Source organism: Tenrec ecaudatus, chromosome 3 (genome assembly GCF_050624435.1).
Source record: "Tenrec ecaudatus isolate mTenEca1 chromosome 3, mTenEca1.hap1, whole genome shotgun sequence".
In the NCBI taxonomy this organism is placed as follows: Eukaryota; Metazoa; Chordata; class Mammalia; order Afrosoricida; family Tenrecidae; genus Tenrec; species Tenrec ecaudatus.
Genome location: NC_134532.1, coordinates 68,886,192 through 68,909,977, shown reverse-complemented (window position 1 = coordinate 68,909,977; position 23,786 = coordinate 68,886,192). Strand labels below are relative to the sequence as shown.

The 23,786-nt window shown below is 42.3% G+C and overlaps 1 pseudogene; it reads right to left on the bottom strand.

Annotated features, from left to right (window-relative positions):
* Window positions 1-1,874: 1,874 nt before the first annotated feature.
* On the bottom strand, window positions 1,875-23,786 carry LOC142442278 (sentrin-specific protease 3 pseudogene; annotated as a pseudogene).

The following is a 23,786-nucleotide window of genomic DNA, read 5'->3' as shown; positions in this document are numbered from 1 at the left end:
AGATGGCATGAGTGGATCTTATGGTAATGTGAATATGACCTGGATATGATTTCAGGCTGCCTCATCCTCCATCACTGTCTTTTTTTTTTTGGCTAATGTTTGATGGTCTACAAGTAAAAACTCCATTTGAGGAACTCTGGTAAGTGCTGATTCCTCCAGGAAGGAAAGGTGAAAGTTGACACATTAGTAAGTCAGCATCACGGACTTAATGTGAACGAATGTATCATGTGTATCAAAGCTTCCCTGGGTGCAGGTTCCAGAGAGGGTAGGACCGAGTGGAATGGAAGAAGGAATGAGCACCGTGAAAGAAGAGTGGGAGAAGGCATAGGACTTGAAGATGAGTCTGTTAGAAGGTGTGTTGAACAGGGTTCTCTAGAGAGACAAACCAGGTTGCTAGTAATTATATATAAATATATTTATAAAGATAGATATATAATACAAGTAATGAACCATTAAATTATATACAGATAGATAATACAAGAAATTAACAGTTAAATTATAAAGCAGTGAGACACTAGCAGTCCTTTAAGGCTTGAGAGCCGCCTGTTGCCAGTCACTTTCTGTAGAGAGAGCTGGGCTATATATACCCAGGCAGCAAACAGCAAGGCAAGTCACCAACTGTTACCAACTGTCGGTCCCCAGCTCCAGAGACGAACATTCCAATCGTGTGGGATTAAAGGGACCTCAATTTACAGCGACACAGTCCATAAGCTAGGCATCCCACAGGTAGTGTACCCCTTTAAATTGAGGCACAGAACAAGCAAGGTGAGGCTCACTGAGTCATTTATCCCTCCACCCTTCAATTACTCCTACTTGTGTTTATCGGCCAGGCTGGCACAATAAACTATCGCAGAGGGGAACTCAGGCTTCCTTCCTATGGGAACTGTCTTTCTGGGAAAGTCCTCTGGGATCAAAATGGCCAGCCACAGTAACCCTGTGAGGGTGCTTGTGAGTGGAGAACAGTCAAAACTAGCTTCCAAGTAGTGCAGTCCCACATGTTTTGGTATCAGTAAGAGCATCGCCAGTGATTTCCTCCCTCTTTCCGGGTGGCCAGAAAAACTAGGCCAAATGATGAGACGGTTGTTTTGGCACGAGGCTGAGTTTGCCAGAGACCTAAAGAAAGAAAACAAGCAAAATTATAATTAATTTGCCACCAGGATGTTATAGCATTCCACCTGTAAGGAAAAGGAAATTGCCAACTTGTGCTGGAACATCTAGTGCCAACTAGAATCAAGCTCTTTTTTGGTTACTGTGCTCCATGCTGAAGCTTCAGCCAGGAGCGTGTCGATATTGACGTTATTTACTCACAGCTCTCCTATGGCACAGAATAAGCTGAAACTTAAGGGAGAAATTATTTCTTTATGTTCCTTTTATGACGCTACAGTCCTAGCAGAATTATTGCAGTTAAAACAATATTTTTGAATATCACGCTAGTGCTTATTTAAGCACTAAAATATTTTAAAAGAATAACTTAAGAAGACTAGCACACCTCTCGGACAGGACGAGGAACCCTGCCGGCACAGTGCTCACATGTTGGCTGAGTTCCGTGGTTCCAAACCACTAGTCTCTCTGCTGGAGGAAGATGAGGCTCTCTGCTCTCATGAAGAGTTGTTATCAGGTGTCATTGAGTCGGTTCACTCATAGTGACTCTATGGACCACAGAACGAAGCACTGCCTGGCCCTGCCCCATCTCCACCACTGTCCTCTCATTGGAGCCCAGTGGAGGCCTTCCTCTTTTTTTTTTTTTATCTCCAAAGGATCCTTTATTGACCAGAGCAGGACCATGGCATTTATATATATATATATATATATATATATATATATATATATATATATATATATATATATATATATATATATATATAAATGTTCAAAGATCTGGCAGGCAGTAATTCTTTTTGCTTGTCCCCCACCCCCCAGCACTTATATTCCTGCCCTTTGCACATGGATGAGGGACGCTTGCCCCATGAAGGCCCCAGGGCCATGTTCCCTTATAGAGGGACACAGAGACAAAACCATGGCTATCCCCTGCCCATCAGAATGCAACAAATATTCTCTCAAAGGGGATGGGGGAAATACAGGAATTTAAACACTTAAATATGAAAAACCAAAAGAACTGGGTGGTAAAAGGCAAGAAAGTAATTGGGAGTTTCTTGGCGAGGAAGAGTTTTTCCATGTTCCCTTGCCCATGAAAGGACTCGGGGTCTGGGGTTAACCAGGCTCACACAGTGAGTTTGCACTGACACAGCTCCTTGTAGATCTGCCGACGGAGTTTGGGCATGTCCTGCTGGGTGAAGCTGAATGGCTGAGACAGGGCCAGGTGCTTGCAGTACTGCAACACGAAGGCGCCACAGTCACTGTCATTGTTCTGCCGGGCCACGTTCATTTTGAAGTAACCTTTCCAGCCCTGGTGGAAATCCAGTCGGTCTTTCTTCAGAGCCTCTGCCTGTAGATACTTGGCAATATGCTTAGGACAACGGCGGTTTAGAGTGCGCTGCGAGTCAAAATAGGTGATGGTGCGTCGCCTCACGTCAACAGAGATGAGAGACCAATGCACCTCCAGGTGGATGGGGATTAGCAGCAGCTCCTTATTGAAGATGTCCACATTTTTGGTCCACCTTTTCACCCCATCATAACCCTTGGTACGGAGTTTATCATAGAAGAAACTGTTGAAGAAATGCACCTTTTCTGGGACCGTGTCCATGACCAAGTCTCCATACATGTTCATCACCTGGTCACTGAGCCAGTTCTGTCCATACAAGGTCCCTAAGTCATCCATGGTCAGCACATGCCGCTTATAGGTCACTCGGAAGCCCCTCACCATGACATTGCCTGGCATTCTCTGGTAGGATTGGATCAGCTGCAGCACTAGGCCCTTCCTGGAAGGTGTAGAAAACTCTTGCTGGAAAATGTCCTCTAACTTCTCTACTACCTCATCAGTGCTGAGGGGGATGAGGCTGCCGTAAGTTTGGAGGAATTCATCTAAGATGCTCTGCACACAGGTCACGTGCTCCTCCCTCAGTGGGCTGTGCTGGCCAGGTTTCTCTCCAAGGCGCTCTGCCTCTTCCACAGTGCCCAAATCTGAGCCCTGAAAAAGCTCCTGGGCCACATGGTCCCCGATGCTACACACATTGCTGATGAGGGAGGCCTTCCTCTTTTTCACAGGCTCGCACCTTTCCCAAGCATGATGCACTTCTCCAGGGATCGGTCTCTCCTGACCACATGTCCAAAGCACACTCTTGGAAACCCTTACCTGTCCTATAAGAAAGTCATAGAGGGGTTTAGGAGAGGAGATGGGTCAGTCAGGGTGTGAGGTAGTACCGATGAAGAACACAGCTTTCCCCCAGATCCTGGATGCTTCATCCTCCCAACTACCATGATCCAAATTCTACCTTGCAGGGCTGCATAGGGCAGAGGTTGTACACTGGTGCATATGGGAGCTGGAGGCACAGGGAATCCAGGGTGGATGATACCTTCAGGACCAAGGGTGTGGGGGGCGATGCTGGGAGAGTAGAGGGTGAGTGGGTTGGAAAGGGGGAACTGATTACAAGGATCCACATGTGACCTCCTCCCTGGGAGATGGATGGCAGAGAAGGGGGGGAAGGGAGACTCCGGATAGGGCAAGATATGACACAATAACAATGTATAAATTACCAAGGGCACATGAGGGAGAGGGGAGCTGGGAGGGAGGGGAAAAAAAAGAGGACTGATGCAAAGGGCTTAAGTGGAGAGCAAATGCTTTGAGAATGATTGGGGCAGGGAATGTGCAGATGTGCTTTATACAATTGATGTATATATATGTATGGATTGTGATAAGAGTTGTATGAGGCCCTAATAAAATGTAAAAAAAGAAAAGAGGAGAAAAAAAGGAAAACGATTAGGGAAAAGAATGTACAGAAGTGCTTTATACAATTGATGTATGTATACGTATGGATTGTGATAAGAGTTGTATGAGGCCCTAATAAAATGTAAAAAAAGAGAAAGTCTTACCTGTCCTATAAGAGCTCTATGAATCAGAAATGACAAGACGGCAGTGAGTGTGGTTTTATAGGGCAGAGTAGAAGTGTGCTACAAGGTTTCTATGGCTGTAAGGTTGTTTTTTGTTTTGAAGTTATTTTTTGTAATCATTATGGAAGATGACTGCCAAATATTTCTCCTGCAGAGCAGCAGATAGGTTTAAAGCTCCAACCTTTCAGTTAGCAGCTGAATTCTCAGTCATGGTGCCTTCAGGGCAACTTTTGAGAGAGAGATATATATATATATATATATATATATATATATATATATATATATATAATAAGATATATACTAAGGTATATTTCAATATATAAAAATTAAGATATATTTAAATATATATAAATTAATATATATCTTAATTTGATTGGTAAAGCTAGTCCTAGGAATCATATCTAGCTTTGTATAACAAAGTCTTTATAAGGATATATCCTCATGACAAAAATATAAATCTCAGACAATTGATTGTAGTGTCCAAGCGATAACACATACAATGCTTATGTCCAATATGTAAATCTACGCTGTAGCTCAAATAACAAATGACTGCCTTAGGCCACGTTGTTAGCTGCCCCCCAGTCAGCTCCCATTCAAGAAGGCCCCCTGAGAGCAGAACCCAATGCTGCCCAGGGGGCGCATTCTTCCCTCACATCTCAAACTGTATCCTCCTCTCATGTCACAAGGTGAGCTCAAGACAAGTCAAAACCAACATGTAAAAGATAAAACCCTGAAGGTCTTCGGAAGAAAAAGAAATACACCTTAGGTGTATGCCTTTGCTGAGTGGAAGAGGGATTTCTTAAAAGATCAGAAACACGTAAGCAAGAAGGTAAAAGGCAAAAGGATTGATGTGCCTACATTGGAGTTTGGGATAAGTATTCGTAAACAATTTATCCAGCAATCGATTGGGAGTGTGTCTGAAACAGGTTGACTCCTCCCAAGACCGCCCCTAGCTATGTGGATCCTTTTATTCCTGCACTACAGCTGTTCCCTGTGGAAAGTGCGGACAGGTCTTTCTCTCTAGTCTCTTTCAATCATTACAACCTTACATTCAAACTTGCTTTAAACCCAATTTAAAACCTCCATCCCTATTGGATTGATGCAGACTAGAGGACCTCACAAGACTCTCATCTAAGAAACATAAAACCGGGACCTGAAGCCACCCATGGAGGCTACAGCCAAACGACAGCCTGGCCTCTGCAAGAATTAGCACCGCCTCTGTGGAACAGGCTTCTGGAAAGAATCAGCTGTGTGGTTCACGTTGGCAACAAAGCGAAACTGAGACAAGGAGAGGTGGGGCACCGGGGCGCATGGGGATGGGCAGATGGTATGGGAATGGAACAAAACTGACACCCTGCTGTTGCTATCAGGTGATTCCAATTTACGCCACCTTATGAAAAACAGAGCCACAGAGCAAAACACTGCCCACAAGGGATTCAAAACTGTTCTTCTAAATGACAGGTTCCATCCCTAGCTGGAGGGGACAATGAAGAGCAGACTCCTCAAACCCAACCCCCTTTACGGATGGTAAGTGCTATTTCAGAATGTCCTCAAAGACTTGCTGTCCCCATCCTACAACTTTCAAGAGAAAGGGCAGGGGAAACTCTTTGTCAGTAGGGATGGTAAGTGCTATTTCAGAATGTCCTCAAAGACTTGCTGTCCCCATCCTACAACTTTCAAGAGAAAGGGCAGGGGAAACTCTTTGTCAGTAGGCATGGCTCATTAGTGATGTCAAGATTCTCTCTGTCATTGGCACTGCAAGGGGTTCCCTCTGTCACTCCTGACCTCCATTGAAGGCAGGGCATGCTTTGCTTGAGAAAGTGAGTAATTGGTCTTTGTCCTCTGGTGCTGAGGAAACTTCAGGAGATGGTCACTGGCTCTCCTTTAGGCTTCTTCCTGCCAATGGTCCGTGAATTCAATGCCTCTCCAAATAATGTCCTCTCCTGCCTCCCTCACAACCTGTGAGGCCTTCACACCATGCCTAGGAAGTCATTGCACTTCCTTTTCTTGTTTCCAAATGGTGCAGAAATGGAGCTTTCTTTCCATTTTCTACTTTCTCCCCCCTTCTTTGCCCCCCACATCACTTATAGCTCCTATGGATTTCCCAGCAACCTCCCTGTCTTCTGAAACCATTAAATAAAAAGCAGTCACTAGTGTTATATTCAAACATTCCACTTCCTTTCAGGACATTTCTGAAATTTACCCCTCAGTGGCGGCTTACAAACTCTAAAGTTTAGCAAGTAGTCAGTCAAGGAGTGAGGTTACAATCTTCGTTTCTTTTGGGGTTCCTTGATAACCATGAGTAATTATGGAGGAGTCTGTCTCTCTCGCCCCATACTAGACTGCCTTCACAGTTTAGCAGTTACATTACTGTGTCCTACTGTAGCCTGAAATGCCTTGTGCATAGTAGGCCTTCAACAAATATTTACTTAGCAAGTGATTGAGATGAAAATCAGCTCACCTACATACCATCTGCATGGTAATACAATAAAATTTCAACAAAAATGAATCCTAATTTTATATTTTATCATGACTTAATATATTTATATTTGGCTACATATTATATGACTGTCTTTCCAGAATCAATATAAAGTAGATTGGTGGGGAAATAATGTAGAACAAAGCATTTGAAAAAGTAGGTCAGTAACAAGAAAAATTACTTGTTTTTATTTGTACTGCAGTTGCAAATTCATTTTGTGACAGAATTATTTAGATACCTATTTTAGCTCATTTTCTTTTCACTGTAGATTCTATCTGACAGCTGGAGTGTCGGATCTAGTTCCTTTTCATCAGAAAGTAAAAGAATTTGGAGTTCATCCTTAATAACATGTACTGAATTATTTTATAGAAGATATTAAGGAGAAATGTTTGAATCATACTAATCTCATATTTAAACGAACAAAATCATGCACTTCACTGTGAATGTGTTCATTAGTTGGTGGAAAGGTACAAATCCACATAATGACACCAATTTGCACTTGAAACTTTCGCCATGAGATGTGATTTGTGTATTACTTCATCAAGGTATCTGTGGTAGTCACATAATCTGTTGTCAATTTGAGACACTAAGAGTGAAGGGGTGGAATTTAGCCTGTCAATCAGGTTGCAGCTTGATGACCTCACGTGAAAGTTCTAAGGAGATAACTAGCTTACTGGAGGCAGGACAAACGATCACTCCCTTCAAGGCATTCCTGATGACAAGCCACATGGAGCTATGCTAAAGGCAGCCAGAGCCTTGGAGTTGGAGGAGCCACATAGACCCATGCCAGCCCTAAGATGCTTCCATCGTCACTGGATCTATAACACTGTCCACCCACTCGCCTGTAATCTTCTGCACTCAGTGTCATTGCATGTGTTGCGTACGTCTGAAGAGGAATTTACAGACTGGTACTTGACATATGGGCTAATATCGGACTTACAGATTTGATCTGGGCTGGGATGTTTTCTTATACACAATTATTCTTTTATATAAAGCTCTTTCATTTTTAAAATCATTTTATTGGGGACTCATACAATTCTTATCACAATCCATACATACATCCATTGTATCAAGAACATATGTACATTTGTGGCCATCATCATTCTCAAAACATTTGCTTTCTACTTGAGCCCTTAATTTCTGCTGCTGATTTTCCCCCTCCCTCCCCAACTCCCCCTACCTCATGAACCCTTTATCATCCATAAATTATTATTATTTTTCATATGTTATACTGTCCGACGTTCCCCCCCCCCACCTTCTTCTCTGCTGTCCACCCCCCAGGGAGGAGACTATATGTGGATTCTTGTAATCAGTTCCCCCTTTCTACCCCACATTCTCTCCACCCTCCAGGCATCGCCACTCTCATCACTAGTCCTGAAGGGGTCATCTGTCCTGGATTCCCTGTGTTTCCAGTTGCTATCTGTACCTATGTACATCCTCTGGTCTATCCAGATTTGTAAGGTAGAATTGGGATCATGATAGTGTGGGGGAGGAAGCATTTAAGAACTAGAGGATAGTTGTATGTTTCATCGTTGCTACCCTGCACCCTGACTGGCTCATCTCTTCCCCACAACCCTTCAGTAAGGGGGTGTTCAGTTGGCTACCAATGGGCTTTGAGTCTCCACTCTGCACTCACCCACATTTACAATGATATGCTTTTTTGTTCCTTGATGCTTGATACCTGATCCCTTCAACAGCTCATGGTCACACAGGCTGGTGTGTTTCTTCCGTGTGGGCTTTGTTGCTTCTGAACTAGATGGCCAGTTGTTTATCTTTGAGCCTTTAAGACCCCAGACACTACATTTTTTGATAGCTGGGCACCATCAGCTTTCTTCACCACATTTGCTTATGCACATGTTTGTCTACATTGATCGTATCAGGGAGGTGGGTACCCATTGATATGATGTTTAGTTCGTTGATGTCTGATACCTGGTCCCTTCTACACCTCATGGTCAGACAGGTGGTGTGCTTTTTCCATGTGGGCTTTGATACTTCTCAATTAGATGGCTGTAAAGCTCTTTCTTATACACATATGAGTATCTATGAATTTGTTTCTCTAGTCAACCCAGACTAACACAGTAGCTAATAAGAAAACAAAATAGAAACTACCCTCTTGGATGCCAATAGGCATAAAATCCTGAATGTTTCATTTGCAAAGGAAAAGAAGTATTGTCTATGTAATGGTTTGGTTCCCTCTTACTAACTGGTAGGCAGGGAATGGAATCATTAATCTTTCTTCCTCGTCATGTCCCTTTGGGATTCTCTTTTCTTATCTCATGTATTTCTTGGCCATGGATTTGGAACTCACGGGCGAGTCAAAGATGAAAAATGCCACCGTGTCCCACACATCTTTGTGAATTACCTTTTGGATGAAAAATCAACTCAGTTACAAACTTTCTCCAATTATACGTCATGTAGGGAATCCAATGTAGAGGCTATAATGGTCTTGCCTCTGACAGCAGGGATGTGACTTTAAATATCGTTTCACCTCACATTAGTCATGTGAACATTCTTTCCTTAATAAAGTATTTTCAAGAATGAAAATAAGAAGGCCGATAATGGTCGGTGAGAGGACTACATAATTGAAAGGAAAACAAAGTGTAAAATAACCTCCTGAGCCGAATATGCCTTTTCTTTCCTTTTACCTAAGATGCCTTCCTGCTACTCACCTTAGCTACCCGGGGAATATCTGATCTAGGTCTCAGCAAACAGAAAGAATGTGAATTGTTGTTGAAGTGAATTAGCTTATGTTTAGAGGATCACTCTGTAGGAGCCCCCACTAAGTACATGAGAACAGTCAAGTCTAGCTCCTCTCATAAGCATATAAAAACATTTCTACATTTTAGAGTGTACCATAAAGTTCCATTGGCAAAATAGATTCTTCTCATGTCAATTAAGTACAATTTCCAATATATAAATGTTCACTGTAGCTGATGAGAGTGAATGAATTCAGCTGATGGTTTTGTTGATAGATCACTTAGTTACAGCACTTGAAATAAGAGATGCAATCAATCTTCTATGAAAAAGTGTGCAACGTAGGAAAAAAAAACTCCATGTCTAAGTCTATGTATTCTGTAAGAGCGAGGAAAAGAAAGAAATTAAAATCACTCACAATGCAACACTCAAATAATCCTTGTTTTCTATGAATTTCTGTACTTCTCTTGAACAAAAATATTTTTATTCTGTTTGCTTTTCCTTAAAGAATATATTTTTCTGTGTCATGAAATATTGTCAAGATATTATTTTAGTGGCTGAATGTCATTTAACAGTGTGATTATACCACCAGTAAACAATTTCTACTAGTGAACAATTCTCCTATTATTGCTCTGATTGTTTCTCTATTAGTGGAAACTTAAATTGTTTCCAATTTTTGCTATTGCAATCAGCACTGTAATTCATCATTGTGTGCATTTTTATTGTTTCCTTAGGAGATATTTCTTGAAAGAGGATCTAGTGGAGGATTTCTTAAAGTCCTTCATTTATTTTTAAAATATATATTTTGAAGTAACATTTCTACCAGGCAATGGCACTTACTTGAATAAAAGGAATATAGACAGGGAGGTATAAATCTCTTTGAAAAGATACACAGCTGTTTTTTGTGTGTATATATGTAATGGTCTTGTACTATACATCTTTTTTCATTCAACATTATAAGACCTTTTTGAACTGCCGAAAAAACTGTTGCCTCTATCTACTGTCTCTGCCTCTCTGCTGATAAACAACAGAGATGGAAACATCCACAAGCCTGTAGAAAACTTTTCTGAGGGCATAACCCAGGCCTGGAATTGCTAGAGTAAAAGACATCTTCATGGTTACGTTTATTAGGGACTGCCAATTTGCTTTTCAAATTCATCCTGCCAATCATTATACCTCTATTGACATTGTGTTGTGGTTTTTTGTCTCATAGTCTTTCTATTTTTTAATTTTAGTTGTATCTAACTTTTCAATATTTATGAAGACTCTATCTTTAAAGCGGTACCTCATTATTTCAAGTGGCATCTGTCTGGTAAGACCCATTGCCAATGAGCCCATTCCAACTCATAGTGAAGCTACAGGGAAGAGTGCAGTCTTTATGTTGTTGGTGGGCTGTTTGTTTTTAGCAATAAGTAAATATTATTTATCTTTATTATGTTATTAATATATTAATGTTAACATATGTCATATATATATAAAACATTGTAGAAGCAGACCATCACATTGTTCTCCTATGGAGCAGAGAGTGGATTCACACTGTGAATCTTTCACTTAGCAACCAAGCCTGGAGCCTCTGGAACAGCAGACCTGGGCTCCCTTTGATGTGATGGTTACTTCGAGATATTTTGCATCTATTCAACATTAGCCAGCCATTTGTAATCGTCAATTTAAAAATTGCTTATCTATATCCTTTCCTCCCTTTCTCTTAGATTTACTTTCTTGTTACTTTGCAGAGGTGGCTTGTGTAATCTACCAATGAACCCTTCACAGGGTTTTTTGTTTGTTTTATTTTGTTTTCAATCAATACAAATATTTTCTTTCTGTCTGTCATTTATCTGTTAACTTTGGGTCAGATATTGAAAAAGATTCATGTTCATGAGAACTAGTGAGATTTTTGATGCACAATATGTGTATAATTTGCTGTAAAAATTATCATCTGTTAGGTCAATCGGCAAATATGTCTCCAGCACGTATTCTATTTTGAATGCAGTGATAAGCATGCTTCAGCCACAAGGAGGGGTTGAACAAAGACTTTTTCTTCAGAGACCTCACAGTTTTCCATGTGAGTTCATAGATGTCTACATATTTATGAATATATATACATGCATATCTTAAAACTGTAATACATGTGGAAGATAATAAGTTCCATAAGTGAAATATCGATACACATGCCAATTCTTGTTATGAGTGTGCACACATTCTATTTTCAGGTAGACACTGTTGGAAATGTTTTCAGAATAGATCAGCACGATCCTTTGGGTAAGAATAGAATTCATTAAATTAACAGGATTAGAGGGAGAGAAGCAAACAGAATTGATAGTTCCTGAGGCAGTTGGCATGAGTTAGAAAGCATGAGGGTATCTGAGACAAAGAAGGAAGGGTGTGTCACAGAAGTGGGATGTGCAGAACTCTCCTGACTTGAGGAAAGGAACTTTGCTGAATAGGTTTAGGTTGAGATGGAGCGAATAAAACTGTGTGAACTTGATGGATGAGGCCTGAAGATAAGCATCTGGGGTCTCCTTGAGCAAGACAAAGCATTTGCCCAATAATAATTAACCCTTTACCTGTGTGAGTGTGTCTTTGAGTTAACAAATGATACATAAACTCACACTTAGGATCTGGCGAGCTGGTTGTTTGATGGACAAGAGACTGTGGGAAAGAAGCACTATGAAAAGGCAAAGCGGTTTTAAGAAATAATTCTCCTGAGGCTAGCAGATCCTGTCTTTATTGGTCATGTGATGAGCTAGAAGCCAACTCATTTCCAGAATGACAGAATTGCCACCCCTCACGCCGCAGAGTGGTTGTCATTAGTATTGTTATTTTATGAGCTAATATTAATAAGTGCTTAGTGCATAGAAGGAAATATGATAAGCCATTTACATAAAATATGTCATCTCATCTTCTTAATAATTGAGAAAATATATTATTATCACCTACATTTTTCATAGAGGAGAAATGAGAGTTGGAGGGTTTTCATTAAAGGCCCAGAAAGTCCCCTCCTGGTGCAAACATGTGACCATAAGACCAAGCCCTCTAAGAGGTTCCTTAGAAGACAGACATGGTGACCCATACCTGGGGGAAAGGAAGGCCTTGAATATTGAGCCCAATCCCACTCAGACACAGGGGTCACCATGAGTGGGAATTGACTTAACGGTTGCTGGCACTAACAGTCACATGACCAAAGTTATCCATTTAATCTGTGGTAGTTGTTACATGCCATTCATGTTGGTTCCAACTCGTAGCAACTCTATGTACAATAAAATGAAACACTGCCCTGTCCGCTGTCATCCTCACAACTGTTATGTTTGAACCCGTGTTCCAGCCATGATGTCACTCTACCTCATCGTGTTAGCCAGGTGGACTAGAGAAACAAATCCAGTGACACTCATGTAGGTGTGAGAAAGCTTTATATCAAGAGGTAATTATATCTCAAGAAAACATCCCATCCCAGCTCAACTTACGTCCATGAGTCCTATACTAGCCCTTAAGTCCTCTTCAGACTCACCCTGTCCCAGGCAATGATGCAGACTGCAGGAGGCATATCACAGGCCAGTAGGTACAGAGGCATGTGCATCCAGGGTAGGTGGAAGCATCGCGGGGCTCCAAGAACTCTCTGGGTCAGCAAGCAGGAAGATCAAGGCAGAGGGAGAGGGGGACGTTCCCCAGGCCCTCCTTATGAGAAGGCCGCGCTCACAAGGAGACATCATCAGTCTGGGACTTAATTGACCGCCTACACCTTTAAATATCTCCAAGTTGACATAAAATTAGGTAACTGCCATCCTCGCTGAGGGATATTCTCTCTTTGGTTGCCATTCTACTGTACCAAGCATGATGGGACTGTTTCTCCAGGGAAGGCTTCCCCCCATCACATGTTCAATGCATGGGAAATGAAGTCCCACCATCCTGGACTCTTAGGAGCATACTGGCTCTGCTTCCTCCAAGACAAATTTCTCGGTTCTTCGTGCGATCAATTTACAAACGTCACCGCTGGTGAGTGGAAAGGATTCCCTGTGGGTTTGGGAGACTGTAACTGGGACAGGAGGAGAAAGCCAGTCTTTCTCCCAGAGTGGCTGGTGGTTTCAAACTGCTGACCTTTCGAATCACAGTCTAACTCCTAGCCATTACGTCACCAGGGCTCCCAAGCAGTCAATAGAACTTACAATACTGTTCAGCCCTGCAATGCAAATATATGAATTCTCCAGTCTTTATTCATATGTCCATGCATATGAGCTGACTCAGAATGCCCTGCCTTGAGTCAGGCAAACCTAAATCCTCAAAGTGAAATCTTTAACACTTTAAAGAGGCCTTGTGCAATAAATTTGCCCAATGCCATACATGATTTGCTTTCTTGACTCGGGCCCATAACCGTTGGTGTTTGATCCCTGTCAAAGTGATTCTTGACAATTTCAACGCTTCATTTATCGTGACGTTGTCTACTGGGCCAGTTGTGAGGGTTTGGGTTTTCTTTACATTGCTTTATAATCGCACTGGACTCTGTAGTCTTTGATCTTCATCACTACGTGCTTCAAGTCCTCCTCATTTACAGCAAACAAAGTTGTGCTATGTTTATATTGTAAGCTTATTAATGAATCTCTTCCAATCTGGATGCCACATTCTTCTTTATAGAGTCCAGGTTCTTGGATTACTTGCTCACAATACAGATTGAATCATTTTTGTGACAGGATACAACACTGACCCACACCTTTCCTGCATTTAAACTATGCAGTATTCCTTTGTTCCGTTTCAATGACTGCATCTTGGTCTATGTACAGGTTCCACGTGAGCACAAAGAAATGCTTTGGAATTCCCATTCTTCCCAATGTTATTCAGAGTTTGTTATGATCCACACAGTTGAGCATCTTTGCATAGCTAATAAAACACAAGTAAACATCTTTTTTATTATTCATTGCTTTGAGCCAAAATCCATCTGACATGAAGAATTATATCCTTCATGCCACATCTTCTCCTGAATCTGGCTTGAATTTCTGGCAGGCTCCTGTCAATAAATTACTTCAATTGTTTTTTAATTATCTTCAGAAATGTTTTCACATGCAAAATTTACATTGCATGTGATACGTTTTATTCAGTCTGGATTCTGTTGGGTCACCTTTCTTTGGAATGGACACAACTATGGATCTCTGCCAGTTGGCCAGGTCTTCCAACTTTCTTGGCAGAGACATCAAGTGCTGCATCAGTTTGTTGAAACTTTTCAATAGGATTCTGTCGATTCCTGGAGCCTTGCTTTCATCAATGCCTTGAAGCTTGAGCCATTTCCTTCAGTATCATTGGTTCTTGATCATATGCTACCTCTAGACATGGTTGAATGTTGACCTATTGGATTTGGTAGAATACTATGTATTTCCTCCATTTTTCTAAATGCTTTTTGCATTGTTCAATATTTTGCCCACGGAATTCTTTTTAAAAAATTTCATGACATCCTCTAGTCTTCTAAGGTGAGTTCTCTTCCGTTCTTCCAGTTTGAGATATGTCAAGCATGTTTTGTACTTTGGGTTTTCTAATTCCAGATCTTTGCACATTTCATTGTAATTCTTGACTTTGTCTTCTCAAGCTGCATTTTGAAACATTCTGTCTAACTTCTTTGCTTCTTCATTTCTTCCCTTTGCATAACAAAACAAAACAACAAACAATCAAAACCCACCGGACTCACTACATTTGAGTCAATCCTGACTCAATGGATTTATAGGACAGAGTAGAAACTGCCCCTGTCAGGTTTGAAGGATATAAATCCTTATGAGAGCAGAAAGCATCATCTTTCTCTCCCAGAGTGACAGGTGAGTTTGAACTGCTGACCTTGTGGTTAGCAGTGCAATGTGTAGCCTTCTATACCAACATGGCTCCATTAGCTATTCTATATTCAATATCAAATCACAAAGTCTCTTCGGACATCCAATTTGGTGCGTTTTTTTTTTCTTTTCTTTCCGGCCTTTTAATTATCTTTTGCTTTCTTCTTGTATGGTCTTTGTGATGTTGTCTCACAACTCATGTGCTTTTTGTCATTAGTGTTTGATGTGTCAAATGTGTCATTTATTTTTATTATTGTTAATCATTTTATTGAGCTGTAATTAATATATCATGAAATTCAATGGCTCAATATTAGTAAGAAGAGTTGTGCAATCATAACTACAAGCAAAGTTGGAACACTTTCTTCCTTCTTGTTCCCCTTGCCATTGACTAGTCGTTTCCACCCAACCTCTGCTTTCTTGCCCCGAGGTAATTAGGAATCCCGTTGCTGTCTTCATCAATCCACCCATCCTGACTTCCCTAATCATAAAAACATATGGAATGAAAACCCATTCTTTAGATAGTCTTTAAATTCAGGTCATATATACTCAAGGTCATATTTTGGCTCTTGTTTTCATTTTCAATCTGAACTTTCATATGAGCAGTTGATGGTCTTTTCCACAGATGGCCCCTGGCCCTGTTCTTGTTGATGATTTTGAGCATCTTTATGGTCTCTTCCCACAGATGTAGTCAATTTGACGCCTGAATATTTCATATGACATTCACATCTATAGTCACTGTTTATGATATTGAAAACATGTATTTGAAATGCGGAAGTCATTGGCCTTGCAAAATCCTATCATAAATCTCTAGCTTTGTTTCTGTCACCAGTGCAGTATTTTCCAACTACTGGCCCTTCCTCTTTGTTTCCAGTTTTCTCATTCCAATCACCAGTAATTATGAATGTATCTTGATTGCATGATTGATGAAGTTAAAGAAGGCTGAGGAAGTTGTTAAAATTCTTTAATTTCTTCATCACTGGATTTAGTGGTTGGTGCAAAAAGTTTAATAGAACTTGAAGTAATGAGATTTTCTTCTATGTGTACAGATCTATTTCAAGACGGCTCTTGGATTGTTGTTTCTTGACTATCTGTGCAGGGCCATTCCTCTTGAAGTCACTTCTGAAATAGTGAATCGTATGATTGTCTGCTTCAAAATGGCCACGACCAATCTGTTGCCACTCACTAATGCCTTGAATATTAATCTCGGTGTGTTCCATTTAATTTTTGTTGACTTCCAATTTTCCTATATTCACATGTTGCACATTCCAGGTTCCATTTATTAGTAGCTGTTTGCAGCTTTTTCTTCCCTACCAGTAATGGAGGTTCTGAAAGTTTTGCTTCACTCTCATCGATCAAGTTGACTCTATGTGGAGGTGGAAGCTCATCCCCAGGTGAATTATTAGTGCAATCCGACCTGGCAGGTTCCTCCCACAGCACTATCTCAATGTTCCACTGCGATGCATTAGGCTTTCAGTAGCTAACGCCTCAGAAGTGGCCCTCCATAAGCGATAGAGGCAGCGCAAAATGTCAACTTTAGGTCTGAGTGTGAACTCCCTGCTTTTAGAAAATGCACTGCAGAAGTTGTAAACAAAAAAACCGTTGCTACTCATAAGGGAGCCTTTTCAGGAGACTGTTATGGATAAATGTAATCTTTCCAGGAGTTAGGAAGTAATTGGACAGTGAGACAATGGAAACAGCGATGGTAGCTACCATTTTCAAAATACTAAAAACATTTCAGAGTTAGAGAAACAATGAAGGAAAAATGACCTAGACAAGGGTAGTTTTTTTTTTTTGCTATTTGGGGTGTTTACTGGTCCTGGTATCTTGGATATATTTGTAAGACAGGAGGACATGGTCTGGAGATGAAAGATCAAAGATCCAAAGAAAAGTGAAATTGATAGACGATGGTTCTGAAGGAAAACCAAAGAATCCAGTGCAGTTGGATTATGGTGCGGTAGAAGAATGTTGAAAGCCCCATGGACTGCCGAAAGGACAAAGCAATCTGTCTTGGAAGAAATATGACCAGAGTGCTCCTTGGAGACAAGGATGGCAAGACTTGGTCTTACATACGTAGGACATGTTGTCAGGAGAGACCAGCCCCTGGAGAAGGACATCATGCTTGGTAAAGTGGAGGGGCATCAAGGAAGAAGAAGGCCCCCAACAAGATGGATTGACACAGTGGCTGCAACAACAGTCTCAGGCACAGTAATAGTTGCGAGCCTGGTGCAGGACTGGGCAGTGTTTCATTCTATTGTGCATAGATCGGGTCATTATGCGTCCGAACCGACTTGATGGCACCTAACAAAAACAACCTGGTGCGGAAGGAAGTGCGAGGTTAAAGGGTCACAGCACGTGCAAAGGCTCAGGCCAAAACTAACATGAAAGTCAGAGAAGATGATGTTGGGTGTATTTTCTGGGGAAAGCTCAGTTGTGTTGGTTGAAAAATTAAAGAAACATGAATCATTAACTAGTCTCTTAGTGAACTGTGGGCTGAAGTTGTATGCTCAAAGTAATGACAGCAGAAGTAGAAAACATTTGCAGTGGGTTCTGTAGGGAATGAGATGACAACCCAATTCAATGTGAGCATCAGGGTTACTAAGCTATAGAGAAAATCATATTAAGGCTGGAGTATCAGCCAGGGTCTCGCTGCCAGTAACAGAAGCCACTTTATCTATTTTAAGCAGAAAGAAATCTAATGCAGGCAGATGCTTACGAACCTTTGGAAAGGCTGAAATAGCAGACTCCAGGTTACACTCTCAGAACCACAATCCAGATCTACCGGGCCGGGACATCCAGCAGGTCTGCCACAATCAGAAAAGCAGAACATAAAGGCATGCAGAAAAGGAGTCCTTTCAGGAATGTCCCATCTGACTGGCATGCAAGTAATTGGCTCTGAAGGAGTACCTTTCCTCTTAGGTTCACATCTGCTTGAAATAAATCACCTTCACTTTGACTTCCCAAACACACCTAACCCACGAGCTTTATGAGCACGTGGGGATGTACTTTTTCTTTTCAGACTCTGTAGTACAGGAAAGCTCACCAGGAGATGGAGGGGAAGTTGTGTCAAGTGGCTATAATTGTCACAGATTGAGAGCGTGAATAGACAGTAAATTGCAACTTAAAGAGAACGTGAACTATCTCCTTACTTTCTCCAGTTAAATCAGCAATCTGTGGGCAGAAGGGGAGAAAAAAGAGTTTGATTTGGAAGAGAATAAAGATCAGAGATTATAGAGTCCATTAGACACACTGTAGAAATGGGTGCTAATGAGTTTCAGAATAAATAAGCACTCCTAGAGACTAATTAAATATAAGAATAAGAATATGCCAGATAAGCATAGTAATGGTGATATTCTGTATTTTGGCCTTGCCCATGTTGCTGTCATTAAGCGTTATAGAGTCAGTTCTGACTCAGAGCCATCCTATGTACAACAGAACGAAACACTGCCCAGTCCTGCATTGGCCTCACCGTTGTTCTTACCCTGGAGTCCATTGTTGCAGCCACTGTGTCAATCTATCTCCTCAAGGGCCTTCCTCCGTTTTGCTGCATCTCAATTTTACCAAGCATGATATACTTCTCATGACTGGTCTCTCCTGACATGTCCAAAGTATGTGAGAGCTGGTCTCGCCATTCTTGCTTCTAAGGAGCAGTCTGGATGTGCTTCCTCCTAGACAAATTTGTTTGTTCTTTGGACAGTCCATGGTACTTTCAGTACTTTGTCAGCACCATAATCCAAATGCATTGATTCTTCTTTAGTCTTCCATTCAATGTTAAACTTTCACATGCAATGGTGGATGCAAGGGGCATGTGGCTTCACAAAGTATATAGCATTCATGTTTTCAGGAAGCCAGTTCTTTTTTTATTAATAAATCTTTTTATTGGGGCTCATACAACTCTTATCACAATCCATACATACATCAATTGAGCAAAGCACCCTTATACTTTCGTTGCACTCGTCATTCTCAAAATTCACCTTTCCACTTGGGTTCCTGGAATCAGCTCGGTTTCCCTTTTTCCCCCTCCCTCCCCGCTCCCCCCTTCCCCCTGGTCCCTTGATAGTTTATAAATAATTATTATATCTTATCTCACACTCCCTGGCGTTTCCCCTCACCCGCCTCCCCATTGCCCATCTCCCAGAGAGGAGGTTACACATAGATCTCCGAGATCGGTTCTCCCTTTCTACACCCCCTTCCATCCTGGTGTCGCCACTCTTACCGCGGGTGTTGAGGGGTTCGTCTGTCCTAGATTCCCTGTGTTTCCAGATCCCTACTGCACCGCTGTGCATCCTCTGGTATAACCAGGTCCGCAAGGTAGAATTAGGGTCATGATAATTGGGAGGGGAGGAAGCTTTCAGGAACTAGAGGAAGGCTTTGAGTTTCATTGTTGCTACACTGAACCCTGAGTGACTCATCTCCTCCCCACTACCCCTCTGGAAGGGATGTCCAGCTGTCTACAGATGGGCATTGGGTCCCCATCACGCACTCCCCCTCATTCACGGTGATGTGATTCTCACCACCACCCCGCCTTTGTTGTTTGAGACCTGGTCTCCTCTGCCCTTCACAATCACCTATGTTGGTGTGCTGCTTCCGTGTGGGCTTTGTTGCTTCTGGGCTAGATGGCCGCTTGTTTGCTTTCAAGCCTTTAAGTCCCCAGACGCTATATCTCTCAATAGCCGGGCACCATCAGACTTCTTCACCACACTTGCTTATGCACACTTTCGTCTTCAGCGATTATGTGAGGAAGGTGATCACACAATGATTGGTTTTGTTCCTTGGTGTCTGCTACATGGTCCATTCAACACCTTGTATTCGCTTAGGCCGTGTGCTTCTTCTCTGTGGGCTTTGTTGCTTCTGAGCTAGATGGCCGCTTATTTGCCTTCAAGCCTTTAAGACCCCAGACGCTATATCTTTTTGATAACCGGGCACCATCAGCTTTCTTCACCACGTTTGCTTACACACACGTCTGTCTTCAGTGATCATGTCGGGAAGGTGGGTATCATGCAATGACCGTTTAGCAGGACGAGGTGCTATTATATTGGGGGAGTATGCGTGAGGAGGCCCAATGTCCATCTGAGGAAACCAGTTCTTAATGTTATCAAATAGTTGCTTGTAGTAATGCTAGGATAAATTGATGTCATATCTGTGTATGTATATATCCATATACATAGAGAGAGAGAGAACCTTACTCAGCTTGGTAAAGGTAAAAAGGGGAAGGCCTTTGATGAGATGGACTGAAATATGGCTACAACGATGGGCTCAAACATGAGTATAATCGTGAGGCTGGCACAGGACTGGACAATGTTTCATTCTGTTGTACACAGGGTCGCTATGGGTCAGAACTGACTCGACACACCTAACAACAACAAAAACGTAAATAGCTAGTCAAGTAGAAAGATATAGCATCTAAGGGAACAGTTATTATATCTTGGTGATCTGTATGCGTATATAAAAGGAGGGCGAGAGCGGGGAACCATAGCGCACATATTTGGTTATAAAAATTATGAGTTCATGTTGATTCAAACATTTCTTTTATGAGATTTCATATATATGAGATTTATAGGCAAATCAAAGGCCACTGGTGAAGTTTACAGAAGAATAAATGTTTACAGGTGAACCTGTTATTCTACTGTCCTTCTGCTGCATTAAAAAAATTTTTTTAAATAACAACAGAGTGAATGCCTGCAAGGGATGTACCATGTTTCCTTGCACTCAATTCATATTTATACAGTTAAAAAGTATTTCTAATCTTTGCAGTCAACCTATTAGCATTTCTCTCTAGGTTGTTCAGTTCCTTACAAAAGGCGCACTGTTTTGTTGTGAATTCATCTGGGGTTGAGGAAGGAAGGAAGGAAGCAAGGAAGGAGGCTTCAGATTCTTCAGATGCATACGATTTGACATGGGCTCTGGGTCTCCCCTTGCTAGTGGCTTCCCAGCAGACGCCTCCGCCATGACTTCATTGAATTCCAGTCGTATGTCTGCAAATCTCCCCTCTGGTAAGATCCCCCTTTATCTCTGAAAAGAGGCAGTGAAGTTTGCTTTCCGACAGGCTTCTTTGATTTCCTCTCTCTGCTACAGAGCACTCTAGGGGCAGTCCCATGTGTCTCTCAAACAAAATAAAGCCGGAATATGTGGTGAGCATCGGACTGGATTCACTGGAGTTTCTTCCAGGCTTGGTGCATGACTGAAGCGTTACTGCATGATGATAAGCAGAGAATGGCTCTGGAGTCTTTGGACATGGAGACATAAACACTGGAAAGAAAACAAAACAGGTCACAACAAATCCAGCTGCACAATTTTTATACTAGGGCACGGCTCCTTTAGTAAGGCATCCGATGAAAAGATGGGTGGTGAGTTTTCACAGGAAGATTAATCTTCATTTTCTCTGTTCTTAAGTGACCGCAAATAGGCACAGGGAACCAATTGCTTCCTGTAAAAGGTCCCTGGTTTCTGTGATCCTTGCGGGCTAAGACTGTCCCACCAAAGTGGTTGTTTGGGGTTGGTTGCCGTTGCTCAGAGCCGCCTTAGAGCTAATAGAACAAAACATTGCTTAGTCCTGTGCCACCTTCATGAGCTTTGCACCTCTCACCTACCTGTTGCCCTAGAGTTGCTCTGGACTCTAGAGTTGATCCTTTGGTAACGAGGATGGTTAATGTGACAAGTCATCTGGTGCCCTTGATCTTCAGCACTTAATAAGATCTGTATTATTATTGCTCTCCCGGCTTCCATTATATTGACTCAGCAACACTCGGTGTGTGTGCTAATGTAAGATGAAGGTCCACGCCAACCGGGCGAGACTGAAAAGATGTAGATGGAGGAAACAAGGAGAGGTAACTCCTCTCCTTTGACAAATGCACAGCCCTTGGTTAGCTGCTTATTAGCAGTCTGCTCACAGCTCATTCCCATTAAGGGCATTCGGTTTTCTTTGTCTAAAGTGTTGAGTGGGTATGAATAGTAAGGATAGGCGATCTGTAATTATTTTTTAATTATTAATGGTTTTGTTAGATCCTTTCACTTTTACATTACATTTCTGTTAATGTAAGTTAAATCAAAATGTACTTCAGTTTCCAAGCTGTTCCCCAATGTATTTTTCATTCTTTCATAACATTACTTCAGATTCTATGAGGTGTCTCTGAGAAAGCATGCCTTTCTGCAATCACCCGCACCATGCTTACAAATCCAGGGACTGAATTCATTGTACAAATCCACGCTCCAGAGCATTCGTCATCACTGAATTCCTAATTCCCCATAGTGCCCAATGTCAGAGTCACTGCCTTAGTCTTAGCAAGCACCTTTAAACTGAATGGGGGAGGGCCTATTCTACTTAGTACCTCCAGATGATATAGATATGAAGATGTTCAGTTAGAAACTAATAAGCCAACAAGGGAGGAATATGGGTTAGGTCTGAGAGGAACAGGGGGGTTGTGGTCCAGCTAAGTACCTTGAACAGCAGTTTAATCAGAACAAATGCACTAGTACTGGACCTTAGGAAGATAATGACATTCCAGGGAATGGAGGTGGGACTCCCTTGGAAAGTAGGGGCAATGCCACCTTTTAATCAATTTTCCCATCACTGGCCCAGTGGCATTTTTTGATGGTGCACTATTCCCTCAGAGAAATAGGCCTGACTTGTATTTACTAAGAGGCCTGGTTGCAGATCTGGTAATAAGCAGCTCACACAAATTCAGATAATAGCCCGAGTCAGCACAAAAAAAGAACATGAATAGAATGGGTGATTTTTTTTTATTTTTATTTTTTAACTACATACCACACTCAGCCCCAGGGATTCTTCTACTGCAGCAGTTGGTGGCTTCTGGAAAGAAATGTTACTGGGTGAGCTCTGAGGAGTGGGGGGAAGGGGTAGCCTGGCCCAAGGCAAAATTCCAGGCTGAGGTGGGGGCGAGGGACAGGCATTAGCCCCAAAGTACAGAGTTAACTAAACACACTGCAGCGAACCCAAGTGCTCCTAAAAATGACGGGATAAATTATGCAGAGGGATTTCTGGATTTCTTTCAAGTAATTAAGTTTCGATCTCTTGCATTTATTTTCGTTCCAGGGAGTGCGGGGCGCCGCGGATGGCGAAAGTCCTCATTGATTGTGCCAATGCTTTACGTTTGATTTCGTGACTGGACTTAACTTTAGGGGAAAGATAAACACACAGGCCAAGGAAATTCACTGTCTACGAAAAACAACCGTTTCGCCGGGTTAAGTCAACACAGGGGAGTCTACTTAGTGGAGTGACGGACGCGGGAGCTCCGCACGCCCCCACCGCCTTCCATCGCGAAGGGGAGCCCCGGCACCCACGGGAGGCAGCGCGTGCGAGTGGCTGCGGCGCGCGTGGGAACCCGTCCCGGAGGCTGAGTGCGTCTGCCTGGGAATGCGTCCATTTGCCCGCGTGCTCCTGGGAATACGGAGTTGGAAGCGGAAGACCAAGTCTTTCCCAGGTGCAGATGGTCATTTCTTGAGGGTCGGGCGTTTGTTGAGTCTAAAGTTCTATGAGTCCGGTGGGTCCCAACTGCCATCACTGAGGGTAGGTGCCTGACCACACTCAGATTCAAATCCCCTACCCCCACCCCCACCTCCAGGTCGCCGCGCATCCTATGGGCTTGGGACTGCCTGCGCCTCCCCACCCCCCACTACCCTCTTCTCCTCTTCCAGCTGCTTGCATGGAAACTGAGCCCTGTGCCCTCCCTTCCACGGGTAATAGAGGGCACTATGCCACTCTCCATCCTCACGCTCACCTCCAGTCCACTGGACTTCGGCTCGGCGGCTTTCCTACTTCCAGAATTATCTAGCGAGAGCCCCAT